Source organism: Balaenoptera acutorostrata, chromosome 12, assembly GCF_949987535.1.
Source record: "Balaenoptera acutorostrata chromosome 12, mBalAcu1.1, whole genome shotgun sequence".
Classification (NCBI taxonomy): domain Eukaryota; kingdom Metazoa; phylum Chordata; class Mammalia; order Artiodactyla; family Balaenopteridae; genus Balaenoptera; species Balaenoptera acutorostrata.
In genome coordinates this window covers 69,222,568-69,237,020 of record NC_080075.1, presented here as the reverse complement: position 1 = coordinate 69,237,020, position 14,453 = coordinate 69,222,568, and the positions used below count along the sequence as shown (strand labels likewise).

Below are 14,453 nucleotides of genomic sequence, written 5' to 3'. Positions count from 1 at the left end.
AATTCTCATATCAGACAAAATAGACTTTAAAATAAAGACTATTACAAGAGACAAAGAAGGACACTACATAATGATCAAGGGATCAATCCAGGAAGAAGATATAACAATTGTAAATATTTATGTACCCAACATAGGAGAACCTCAATACATAAGGCAAATGCTAACAGCCATAAAAGGGGAAATCGACAGTAACACAATAATAGTAGGGGAATTTAACACCCTACTTTCACCAATGGACAGATCATCTAAAATGAAAATAAATGAGGAAATGCAAACTTTAAATGACACATTAAACAAGGTGGACTTAACTGATATTTATAGGACATTCCATCCAAAAACAACACAGAATACACTTTCTCTTCAAGTGCTCATGGAACATTCTCCAAGATAGAACATATCTTGGGTCACAAATAAAGCCTTGGTAAATTTAAGAAAATTGAAATCATATCAAGTTCTTTTCCGACCACGACTACATGAGACCAGATATCAATTACAGGCAAAAAACTGTAAAAAATACAAACACATGGAGGCTAAACAATACACTACTAAATAACCAAGATATCACTGAAGAAATCAAAAAATACCTAGAAACAAATAACAATGTAAACACGACAACTCAAAACCTATGGGATGCAGCAAAAGCAGTTCTAAGAAGGAAGTTTATAGCAATACAATCCTACCTCAAGACACAAGAAAAATCTCAAATAAACAACCTAACCTTACACTTAAAGCAATTAGAGAAAGAAGAACAAAAAAACCCCAAAGTTAGCAGAAGGAAAGAAATCATAAAAATCAGATCAGAAATAAATGTAAAAGAAATGAAGGAAACGATAGCAAAGATCAATAAAACTAAAAGCTGGTTCTTTGAGAAGATAAACAAAACTGATAAACCATTAGCCAGACTCATCAAGAAAAAAAGGGAGAAGACTCAAATCAACAGAGTTAGAAATGAAAAAGGAGAAGTAACAACTGGCACTGCAGAAATACAAAGGATCATAAGAGATTACTACAAGCAACTATATGCCAATAAAATGGACAACCTGGAAGAAATGGACAAATTCTTAGATAAGCACAACCTTCCGAGACTGAAACAGGAAAAAACAGAAAATATAAGTAGACCAATCACAAGCACTGAAATTGAAACTGTGATTAAAAATTTTCCAACAAACAAAAGCCCAGGACCAGATGGCTTCACAGGCGAATTCTATCAAACATTTAGAGAAGAGCTAACACCTATTCTTCTCAAACTCTTCCAAAATATAGCAGAGGGAGGAACACTCCCAAACCCATTCTACGAGGCCACCATCACCCTGATACCAATAACAGACAAAGATGTCACAAAAAAAGAAAACTACAGGCCAATATCACTGATGAACATAGATGCAAAAATCCTCAACAAAATACTAGTAAACAGAATCCAACAGCACATTAAACGGATCATACAACATGATCAAGTGGGGTTTACCCCAGGAATGCAAGAATTCTTCAATATACACAAATCAATCAATGTGATACACCATATTAACCAACTGAAGGAGAAAAACCATATGATCAGCTCAATAGATGCAGAGAAAGCTTTTGACAAAATTCAGCACCGATTTATGATAAGAACCCTCCAGAAAGTAGGCATAGAGGGAACTTACCTGAACATAATAAAGGCCATATATGACAAACCCACAGCCAACATCACTCTCAATGGTGAAAAACTGAAACCATTTCCTCTAAGATCAGGAACAAGACAAGGTTGCCCACTCTCACCACTATTATTCAACATAGTTTGGGAAGTTTAGCCACAGCAATCAGAGAAGAAAAAGAAATAAAAGTAATCCAAATTGGAAAAGAAGAAGTAAAGCTGTCACTGTTTGCAGATGACATGATACTATACATAGAGAATCCTAAAGATGCTACCAGAAAACTACTAGAGCTAATAAATGAATCTGGCAGTGTAGCAGGATACAACATTAATGCACAGAAATCTCTTGTATTCCTATACACTATTGATAAAAAATCTGAAAGAGAAATTAAGGAAACACTCCCATTTACCATTGCAACAAAAAGAATAAAATATCTAGGAATAAACCTACCTAAGGAGACAAAAGACCTGTATGCAGAAAACTATAAGACACTGATGAAAGAAATTAAAGATGATACAAACAGATGGAGAGATATACCATGTTCTTGAATTGGAAGAATCAACAGTGTGAAAATGACTATACTACCCAAAGCAACCTACAAATTCAATGCAATCCCTATCAAACTACCAATGGCATTTTTCACAGAACTAGAACAAAAAATTTCACACTTTGTATGGAAACACAAAAGACCCCAAATAGCCAAAGCAATCTTGAGAAAGAAAAACGGAGCTGGAGGAATCAGGCTCCCTGACTTCAGACTATACTACAAAGCTACAGTAATCAAGACAGTATGGTACTGGCACAAAAACAGAAACGTAGATCAATGGAACAGGATAGAAATCCCAGAGATAAACCCACGCACATATGGTCACCTTATCTTTGATAAAGGAGGCAGGAATATACAATGGAGAAAAGACAGCCTCTTCAATAAGTGGTGCTGGGTAAACTGGACAGCTACATGTAAAAGAATGAAATTAGAACACTCCCTAACACCATACACAAAAATAAACTCAAAATAGATTAAAGACCTAAATGTAAGTCCAGACACTATCAAACTCTTAGAGGAAAACATAGGCAGAACAGTCTATGACATAAATCACAGCAAGATCCTTTTTGACCCACCTCCTAGAGAAATGGAAATAAAAACAAAAATAAATGAAACCTAGTTAAACTTAAAAATTTTTGCACAACAAAGGAAACCATAAACAAGATGAAAAGACAACCCTCAGAATGGGAGAAAATATTTGCAAACGAAGCCACTGACAAAGGATTAATCTCCAAAACAAACAAGCAGCTCATGCAGCTCAATATCAAAAAAACAAACAACCCAATCCAAAAATGGGCAGAAGACCTAAAAAGACATTTCTCCAGAGAAGATATACAGATTGCCAACAAACACATGAAAGGATGCTCAACATCGCTAATCAAGAGAAATGCAAATCCAAACTACAGTGAGGTATCACCTCACACCAGTCAGAATGGCCATCATCAAAAAATCTACAAACAATAAATGTTGGAGAGGGTGTGGAGAAAAGGAAACCCTCTTGCACTGTTAGTGGGAATGTAAATTGATACAGCCACTATGGAGAACAGTATGGAGGTTCCTTAAAAAACTAAAAATAGAACTACCATACGACCCAGCAATCCCACTACTGGGCATATACCCTGAAAAAAACATAATTCAAAAAGAGTCATGTACCACAATGTTCATTGCAGATCTATATACAATAGACATGGAAGCAACCTAAGTGTCCATCGACAGATGAATGGATAAAGAAGATGTGGCACATATATACAATGGAATATTACTCAGCCATAAAAAGAAACGAAATTGAGTTATTTGCAGTGAGGTGGATGGACCTAGAGTCTTTCATACAGAGTGAACTAAGTTAGAAAGAGAAAAACAAATACCGTATGCTAACACATATATATGGAATCCAAAAAAAAAAAAAAAAAGTGGTTCTGATGAACCTAGGGGCAGGACAGGAATAAAGATGCAGATGTAGAGTATGGACTTGAGGACATGGGGAGGGGAAAGGGTAAGCTGCGACGAGGTGAGAGAGTGGCATTGACATATATACACTACGAAATGTAAAATAGCTAGTGGGAAGCAACCGCATAGCACAGGGAGATCAGCTCAGTGCTTTGTGACCACCTAGAGGGGGTGGGATAGGGAGGGTGGGAGGGAGACGCAATAGGGAGGGGATATGGGTATATATATATATATATAGCTGATTCACTTTGTCATATAGCAGAAACTAACATACCATTGTAAAGCAATTATACTCCAATAAAGATGTTAAAAAATAAAGTAATGAAGTATATTTATGCTACAACATGGATGAAACCTGAAAACATGCTAAGTGAAAGAAGCCAGTCACAAAGAACCACGTATTGTATGAGTTCATTTGTATCAACTGTCCAGAACAGGCAAATCCATAGAGACAGAAAGTAGACTAGTGGTCTTCAGGGGCTGGGTGCGGGCAATGAAGATTCTCTAAGATTATATTGCAGTGATGGTTGTATGCCCTGTGAATACACTGTAACACTGAACTGTATACTCTCTATGGGAGGGTTTTATGGTATGTAAATTATACCTCAGTAAAGGTATTAAAGTGTTGACTTAAAAAAATGCAGAATGTGAGAGATGCGAGTTAAGTTTTATTTGGGGGCTAAGTGAGGACTGCAGCCTGGGAGACAGTGTTTCAGATAACTCTGAGAAACTGCTCCTGGGAGGTGAGGCAGGGGAGCCAACTTATATAGAAGTTTTGTAACAAAGGGCAAGTAATCTGAACATCAAAAGATTATTGTTAATGAAAGAAAACCAGATATCTCAAGTTAAGGAATTTAGCACTTTTCTATGTATGGGAAGATACAAGAGTCTGGGGCTCACTGGAGCTCAAAGGAAATCATTCCTTTTTAGGCACCTCCGCTATCCGCTATCCGGGGCCAGTATCCACCGCAGGGAGTGGCTGCAGTCTGATGGCTGCTAGATGGCAGGTATTCTTTTCAGCCCTGAGTTTCCTCAGGGCTCACCGGCTCACGCTGGAGGGCTGCAATTATTTTTTTTTTTTCCAAACATCTTTATTGAAGTATAATTGCCTTACAATAGTGTGTTAGCTTCTGCTTTATAACAAAGTGAATCAGTTATACATATACAATATGTTCCCATTTCTCTTCCCTCTTGCATCTCCCTCCCTCCCACCCTCCCCATCCCACCCCTCTAGGTGGTCACAAAGCACCGAGCTGATCTCCCTGTGCTATGCGGCTGCTTCCCACTAGTTATGTATTTTACATTTGGTAGTGTATATATGTCCATGACACTCTCTTACCCTGTCACGTCTCACCCCACCCCCTCCCCATATCCTCAAGTCCATTCTCTAGTAGGTCTGTGTCTTTATTCCCGTCTTGCCACTACGTTCTTCATGGCCTTTTTTTTTTTTTCCCTTAGATTCCGTATATATGTGTTAGCATACTGTATTTGTTTTTCTCTTTCTGACTTACTTCACTCTGTATGACAGACTCTAACTCCATCCACCTCATTACAAATACCTCCATTTCATTTCTTTTTATGGCTGAGTAATATTCCATTGTATATATGTGCCACATCTTCTTTATCCATTCATCTGTCGATGGACATTTAGGTTGCTTCCATGTCCTGGCTATTGTAAATAGAGCTGCAATGAACATTTTGGTACATGACTCTTTTTGACCTATGGTTTTCTCAGGGTATATGCCCAGTAGTGGGATTGCTGGGTCGTATGGTAGTTCTATTTGTATTTTTTTAAGGAACCTCCATACTGTTCTCCATAGTGGCTGTATCAATTTACATTCCCACCAACAGTGCAAGAGGGTTCCCTTTCCTCCACACCCTCTCCAGCATTTATTGTTTCTAGATTTTTTGATGATGGCCATTCTGACCGGTGTGAGATGATATCTCATTGTAGTTTTGATTTGCATTTCTCTAATGATTAATGATGTTGAGCATTCTTTCATGTGTCTGTAGGCCATCTGTATATCTTCTTTGGAGAAATGTCTATTGAGATCTTCTGCCCATTTTTGGATTGGGTTGTTCGTTTTTTTGTTATTGAGCTGCATGAGCTGCTTGTAAATCTTGGAGATTAATCCTTTGTCAGTTGCTTCATTTGCAAATATTTTCTCCCATTCTGAGGGTTGTCTTTTGGTCTTGTTTATGGTTTCCTTTGCTGTGCAAAAGCTTTTAAGTTTCATTAGGTCCCATTTGTTTATTTGTGTTCTTATTTCCATTTCTCTGGGAGCTGGGTCAAAAAGAATCTTGCTGTGATGTATGTCATAGGGTGTTCTGCCTATGTTTTCCTCTAAGAGTTTGATAGTGTCTGCCCTTACACTTAGGTCTTTAATCCATTTTGAGTTTATTTTTGTGCATGGTGTCAGGGAGTGTTCTAATTTCATACTTTTACATGTTCCTGTCCAATTTTCCCAGCACCACTTATTGAAGAGGCTGTCTTTTCTCCACTGTATATGCTTGCCTCCTTTATCAAAGATAAGGTGACCATATGTGTGTGGGTTTATCTCTGGGCTTTCTATCCTGTTCCATTGATCTATATTTCTGTTTTTGTGCCAGTACCAAACTGTCTTGATTACTGAAGCTTTGTAATATAGTCTGAAGTCAGGGAGCCTGATTCCCCCAGCTCCATTTTTCGTTCTCAAGATTGCTTTGGCTATTCGGGGTCTTTTGTGTTTCCATACAAATTGTGAAATTTTTTGTTCTAGTTCGGTGAAAAATGCCAGTGGTAGTTTGATAGGGATTGCATTGAATCTGTAGATTGCTTTGGGTAGTAGAGTCATTTTCACAATGTTGATTCTTCCAATCCAGGAACATGGTATATCTCTCCATCTATTTGTATCATCTTTAATTTCTTTCATCAGTGTCTTATAATTTTCTGCATACAGGTCTTTTGTCTCCTTAGGTAGGTTTATTCCTAGATATTTTATTCTTTTTGTTGCAATGGTAAATGGGAGTGTTTTCTTAATTTCACTTTCAGATTTTTCGTCATTAGTGTATAGAAATGCAAGAGATTTCTGTGCATTAATTTTGTATCCTGCTATGCAGTTATTGATGGCTGTGACATCCTTTGTTTACTGATAGGGCAGGAAATATTCCATTTATAAATATTCCATTCCATTTATAAATATTGCATTTATCAAAAGAAAATAAGAAGATTCTGGGTCATCCCCTTTATCTTCCTTTCTGGAGAGGGACAGGGAGAAAGTCAGTATCTCAGAAAGAGCATTAAACATTCTCATGGTTATTTACCCCCAGGCCACATCAGGAAGGCGAGAGGGTCTGTGTTTTATTAGAGTAATTTGTCTATGGACAGGTTAGACAGCCGGCATCTGACCTATAATCATCATACTTATCACTGATCGCATCCTAGTTACGTCCTAAGCACTCTGCTGGTATCCTCTCATTTATCCTTCACGATTGCCCTATAAAGGAAATGCTTTTATTATCCACACTCTACAAACGAGGAAATGGACTCTCCGAGAGGTTAAATGTGATATCTCGCCCGAGGACAGGCAGACCCTGAGTGTGAACCCAGGTGGTGTGTCTCCAGAGCCTTCCTTCTTCCCCCTGAGCCTGGGAGAGCTCGCCGCAGGAGAGGGGCGGAGCTTCCTGGAAGCTGACCCCCCCCCCCGCCCCCCCGCAATAAAAACCAAACTCGCGATAGGAAGATGTCATTTTCTTCCCGAGAGGCCTCGGGCAACAACAAGATGGATTTCCTTTTAAATGACTGTCCACTGTTGTGTGTGATAGCTCCTTGGTTTTATCTAATCCTCCTCAGTTTACGTTACTGCGGTCATTTGTCTCCCCATCCCGATGGGGTGATGAACGGCCTTGCTCCGTGAGAAGCCCCCACTGTGACAGGGAGGGGAGAGAGCCATCAACACTGACCCAGACCCGGGCGAAGGAAAGGACGATGGCTTAATCACCCAGCCAACAGCAAAGCCACACTCCTTCCTCCATCCACCTACACCTCTCCTCTGAGTTCCGCAAAGCAGCCTCCAAGAGCCTCTGGGAGGAAAGAGACGAACCACCTGAGTGATTATCCCAGGATAATCAACGCAACCCCGCATTCAAGCCTCCTTCCCACGTTAATCAGGGACTGTCCCACACGTCCACCCACTCACCAAGTACCAGTCGGAAATTCAGCCGGCGCTTGTCCACCATCCCAAAAGGAGCCCAGAAACAAACCTAGGACATCAGTTTGAGGGCAATAACGGGGACCCTTTAGGTCCTAATGTCCCTCTGAAGACAGAAGGAAGTTGGAAATGGCAGCATCACACAGGCCTTGCCCAACAGGTCCTGTCCTCAGACACAGAAGTGCTTCTGTACTCCTGGTGGGGCCCTGACTCAAAGGCCATCTTCTTCCACCTGCCATTTCACACTGAACTTACACAATACACAAGCTTGCATTTAGGCTCCGAAAGCCCACTGATGCATCCATTTTCTACCAGCCCGAAAAACGCTCAGCAGCGATTTATCAGTGCGCCCGAGGGTAGGCGGCTGACAGCCACGAGCCAGTGCAGCCGAAACAAGCAATGCTGTGAACCACCCTTCTAATTTTAATTTGAAATCCTACACCCTGGAGTCTGAATTTTTTTCAGGTGCATCCAAATTCCAGTGTGTAGCAAATGCCCAAATCACTGAGTGGGTGGAATAATCCGAGATCATTTGCCCAACTGCAAAAATGCAGATTTGGAAGTGTGGGTTGGATGTTTGCAGGATGGAGAGAGGCGGGCCCTACTCGGGGCTGGGCACAGGATTGCAGGAGGAGTAAGGGCCATCTTTATTGGCGAAGAGATACCAGGGCCTTCCTCGGACTTGGAGAAAAGTAGAACCGGGGTCAACCAAGAATGCCCATCATGAGTCTGAGTACTGTCCAGACTGATGCTTTTGCAGCTGTTTCTTGAACAATGTCCAGAGGACAGCGAGCATAACAGAGAGCCAGTGGCTTCAAGGACAGCCACTTGGATCTAACACCAAGGGTGGATGGAGAAGCTTCATTCAGAAACTGGTGTCAAGTGATATCTTTTCCTCATCACAGCTGTTCCAGCTCCTTTCCCTGCCCACAAGCGCAGGGTCAAGGCCCTGGAGCTTCTGACTCTGCATGTCCCTAGCCGCCTCTCCTGTCCCACAGAATTACCTGGCTCACCTGGTCCCAGGAACTTGCCCCACGGCTTCCAAGTTGCTCCCGGGCCCTCCTTCTCCGCACCTGACCTGGTGTGTCTGGGTTTCCCTGGCTCTCACCTCCACCCTCCTCTGAATTCTGGTGTCTCTCCCTTCCTTCAGACAGCTAGGTGGGCTTCTGGGCTCTGAGAGAGGACTGGCTACTTAACTGGTAGGTCCCAGTGCAAAGAAAAGTAGAGCTTCCTTGTTCAAAAATCATGAAGAATTTCAAGAGCAGACTTGAAATCAAGCACAGAGCCCGTGTGCAGCTTCAGGAGCCGCAGGCCCAGGAAGCCGGCAGTGCTCTGGGGGCTACCCTGACCAGACATCCCGAGCGGAGGTGCTGAGCAAACCGAGGAGAGGAGATGTCACCTAGGGTCTGCGCGTGGGGTTCACTATGTGTGGGAGAACAGGGAATCAGGACGGGCAGAAAGGGAGGTGACCGAGACACATGGAAGAACAGGCGAACCCGGGGAGAGAGGAGCACTTCAGGCTGGGAGGACAGGATGGAAGGCATGATCTTCACCTTGTGCTGGGCAGAGGCGTGGGGGAGGGGAGGAGAAGCAGGGGTGGCCCAGGCTCCGAGGCGCTCACTCCCCTCCCCAGCTTCCAATCGCCTTCCTCCACCTACTTTATTTCTCTCTCTCCCTCTCACACACACAGACACACACACACACACACCACATACATATTTTTCCCCTTCCTGATCCCATTCTTTTATATCGTTGTTCCTTCATTGCTTTCTTCTCTCTCTTTCATTCTTACTCCTCTGGTCCCCTGGCCTCTGCTCTTTTTGTCCTCACTCTGCCTTGCTTCTCTGCTTCTCTTTTCCATTCCATTTCACAGGCCCCTGCTCTGCTTTGCTTGGACAATTCTGCCTTCCTTGGTTTCTCCCTTAGTGGACTCACAGACCCACAGACTCGTATTCCTGCAGCTGAAGGAGACCTGGAGGACATCCAGTCCCACGACAGACGACATCCCTCCAACAGGACCCCTCACTCAGTGCATGGGGACCAAGGGACTTCTCCTCCACCCTGTCGATGGGGCCAGAGAGTGAGAGAAGCCATGCACACTAGGACCCCAGGCAGAGATGTGCAGGTTAGGGTGGCCCAGGTCACCAGGCTCTAGCCCGGTGCTCCTGCCATGACCACACATGGCCTCTGCCCTGCTCGGGCCCTGCTAATTATCTATGTATCTTATTTGAGCCCTATATTCTCGACATATGACGATAAACTGGCCTTTGCACTTAAACATCTGAGTGTTGGGTACATGGAAGAAGATGTAGGTAAGGAAGACACCCAGGTTCAAAGGTAACACCAGGAACTGCAGGGGCCAGGCAACCTCTGCTGGGAAAACCCCTCCTCAACTGCTTAGTGATGGCAGCAAGCGGTCACCTGAGAATAGTATCTAAGGGCTCTGATCTGGAGTCCAACAGCCCAGGCTCCAAAACTAAGCAGCTCTAGGATCTTGGACAAAATATTTAACCACTCTGCCAAACAGGAATATTACTAGGACTCACTCCATGGGGTTTTTACAAGGTCTAGCTAACATAAATAACTTTGCCCTGTGCCTGGCATATTACACGCACTCAAAACAGGTTAGTTACAAAGATGGGACTTAACGAATATATTTGTTGCACGCCGCTGTGTGCAGGTGTTTATCTAGGCACAGGGGACACAGTGGTCGAGAAAACCGACAAAGACTGTGCCCTCTTGGAGACTGCATTCTAGTGGAGGAGAGAGGCAAATCATAGATGAAGTATCTCTGCTGTGAAGAAAACTGAGGCAAATGTGGGACTAGAGAGAACGGGAGGAGAAACATCTGGGGTGGAACCCCCCTCTTTGCACTGCCACACGGAGCTCTCTGCTTTACCCCAGGCTGCCTACTTATCTACCTGTATATTATTTGAGCCCTGAGTTCTCTGCACATCTTAATAATCATTTGGGGCTTCCACTGCAAATAGTTGCCTGTGAGCTGGGGACCTGGAAGAGGCAAATGTGGGTGAGGAATGACACCAAGGTGCAGGGGAAGTAGATAAAGGAGGCCAGAGGTCACTGCAGGAGACGACTCAGGTCTAATGGACATTTTCGGCTGACCATAACTGAGCAGAGAACAGCCTGCAGAGTCAGCTCGGGATCCAACTCTCAGCTGGTGACCTTGGAGCAGTCATTTGACCTCCCCAGTCTTAGCTTCCTCCCATGTAAAATGAAGTTAACAAGGGACAGTTGTCGTGAACATGAATGGAAGCACATTTGCAGAGTGCAGCTCAGAATGGGGTTCCACTGTCCCCACACATCTTTCACACGCAGATCTGGCTCAAACATCCTTGAGCCTCCACCCTCCCCCCACCCAGAAGCTGCTCCAAAAAGGCCTCCTAATTGATCTGCAAACAATCAGAAACAATCTCTGGGTAACAGAGACATGGGTTGGAACAGTGTTTCTTGACTGATACAGAATGTGTGTCACAGCTGGCTCTCGCAGCGCTTCCAAGAAATAGAGACAAACATCAGAGAGAGGTTTGGCTGGACCGTGCCCAAGCCCGAGAGTGACAGCATGTTTACAAGAGCTATTAGGGGCTGCTGCTCTTCACGTGCTTACAGGATGATTTACTCCGCCAGAACTGGCAGGCTGCTCCTTCGCCTTTCACTGTTGAATTGATTATTGAATCACAAATATCCCATTTGAATAACATGATTTAACTTCAAGGCAGACAGGAAGTACACATGGTAGGAAGACCTCTCCCCGACACTGGGCGCTGTGCCTCTTGCAGGTTCTACACATGCATTCGTGAGTCAGGGAGAGAACCCTTTCTAAAGCACCCTGCACACAACTCCGACAGCCATGTGAACTGACCTATCCATCCCCCTGGCCAGAAGCTGCCTTCACTCAAGCATACCCAGGTCACCAACGGACCTGAAACCCCAGTGTATAAAGAACAGCTGGGAGAACTGAAGGAAAGAGTGGGTAGGGGCAGGCAGGGACACGATGCTGCCCACGTATATTTAGAGGGCCGTCCTGCTCAAGGCTCCCATTTATTGAGCACCCACTATGGTCAGGCACTATGCAGTACAATCCTCCTAACAAGACTTCCAGGTCTATTTTGTTACTCTTCTATATGAGCAAACGGAGACTCAAAGAAATACAATGACTGGCCCAGGAGATGTTTAGGGTGCAAACTCATTGTCGGCCCACAGCTCCACTTTAGAACCAACGCTGCTCCTATGAACACCATGTCTCCACTTCTCCTCTCAGCCCACTGTCCTCTAATGACCCCCTTTGAGCAGTGAGGGAGGGGCTCACGGAGCAGCAACAGTGGGAGGGGAGGGTCCTGGAGAGATGACCACTTAGGATGAGAGCACCGCATCTCTATGTGACAAGCACTGTTGAAGCACTGATGCAAATATAAAAGAAGTACTAAACTGTGTGTGTGTGTGCGCGCGTGTGTGAATACACACACAGATTTACACATATTTAGAGTGGCCTCAAGAAACTCATAATCTTTTTGAGAAAATAGGAAGCAATGAATAATACTGTCTTACTGGTTGAGACAGTAAGAACCACATGTAGGATAACTATATGATTTGTCATCCACACCAGAATGCTCTTAAGAATGAAAGGAGAACACTGCTAATAATTGCACTAGGACAAAAGGTATAAATGGAACTGGCCAAGGTGAACCAGGACGTAAGGTCACCTAAGGTAGCTAGATGGTCATAAGTCCCGGCCAAACTCACGCAGGCTCCGCTTTCAAGTGTCCTATACAAGTGCTGAATTCTGCACAGTGCCACCCTATCCCTTGTGACATCAGCACTAAATTCTGTTATTTGTATTATTATAGTAACAATCTTTATAATAATTGCAGCTTCTCTAATTGTTGATTAGAGATGCCAGATACTGTGCTAAGCCATTACAGATATCAGCTTGTTTGATTCTTACAATGATAAGAGATGGGCATTATTAGACCCATTTTACAGAAAGTAAAACAGGGTACAAAGAGTGTCGGTTAAGTGACATGCCCAATGGCCATGAAAGTGAGTACTCCAGCAGTTTCTGAATATAAAGGGCCTCGTCTTAATTACAAGCTTAAGTTCTGACCGGTATTCCTCAAGGAGGCTATGAAGTCCAGTACACACGTCCATCTTTCACCAACCACAACTCAGCTCCTGCCATCTCAGGCAGTTTTCTTCTCTCCATTTTAATTTCTGTTTCCCTACTTAACATCTGTCCTTCTTTCCCTTCAATTATCTCGGAAAATACTTTCCCCTTTTCTCTAAATATTGCTTTCCCCGTTGCCATTCCTGTTACAAATCTCCGAAGATGCTCACTAATCTTGTTTGATAAGCCTAAGAGTTCCTTCATGAAGGCAAATGAAAACCTAAGTTGTAAAATAAAATTTAAAATAATAAACAGTTATATCATCCAATAATGACATTGAAAGTGCCCTGACGTCCCCTTGCACAATTCCCAGAAATCTCTATTTACCTCTTCATCTGTCTTTAATTAAATCGACTTTTCCCTGAGTACCAGCAAAATACACACATTTCTCACTCCGTTTCATCACCTTTGGGTTTCATCCCTTAATAAGCAGGGCAGGCACAGCACTGCCTACTTGCCATGGCATATGCATTGCATTTCAGTGCCAGCCTATGCTGAAAGCCTATGGTGGATGGGCCGAGGAACCTGACCAAGACTCATCACGTTGTGTCCACAGAGAAATTTGTACCAGGTCACAGATGGAGTTGTCTGGTACCACCCTGGGTACAGGAGAGACCAGGGCAGGCCACGAGGCTCAAGTCGGGAGTTGAGGACATTGCTACGTCATGCCAGAGGTGACAACACAGGAGCAAAAGTGACGGGATACAGGTAATCTTGAGAAAGGACTGGCTCCAGCGGAGACTGTGCTGAGTCTGAAAAGAGGAGGCTGGAAAAAAAGGCCAGGACCGATTATGTTCATTAGTCAATAGGGACAACCATCAAAAAGTATCAGGCTCAGCTATGGCAGAGAAAGTTCAGGCTCGTTAGGAGGAGAAAACTTGAATGGTAATGATCCTACTCCAAAACTTTACAGTTTCAGCCAGGCTTTGAAAATGGTAATTAGGTTTGATATCATTAGATACTTAAGTTCACCAGGTTTGCCCCCCATTCCTGTCTCCATCAGCCCTTCCCTTATTAACAGAACACAGATTGATAAGAAAACCCTGTTGTTTTAAAGGTTACCGGAAAATTGCATCCAGAGTTAAAGCCAACTAAATGACTTCAGAAGAAAGGGTCTAAATTGGAATTTCTCTTCACAGCAATCCTGGGAGGATTTGGCCTACTGAAGGTTTCTCCTCCCACTCTCTGGAAGTCCGACAAATCAGCCCACTTACCCCGCACTGAGCTTGGCTGAGGTGAGCTGTCTTGGGGCCAGCCCTGCAGCAGTGCCAGAACCAGGGAGCTCTCAGGCCTGCCCGGGCTCCTGGGGGCCACGCTGCCCACTCAGGACAGTGCTCACTCATGGCAAAGGTTCAGAAGCTGGACAGCATGGTGAGGCCACCAAGACGAGCAACAGGGATGGGCACAGGCACTTGAGATCAAGGCATGGGACAAGATACAGACCTGGGAGAACT

At 43.7% G+C, this 14,453-nt stretch overlaps 1 protein-coding gene across 2 annotated transcripts in view; it reads right to left on the bottom strand.

Moving 5' to 3' along the window:
* GALNT14 (polypeptide N-acetylgalactosaminyltransferase 14) overlaps positions 1 to 14,453 on the bottom strand; it is a 224,394-nt gene that overhangs the window by 158,886 nt on the left and 51,055 nt on the right. The window lies entirely within an intron of this gene.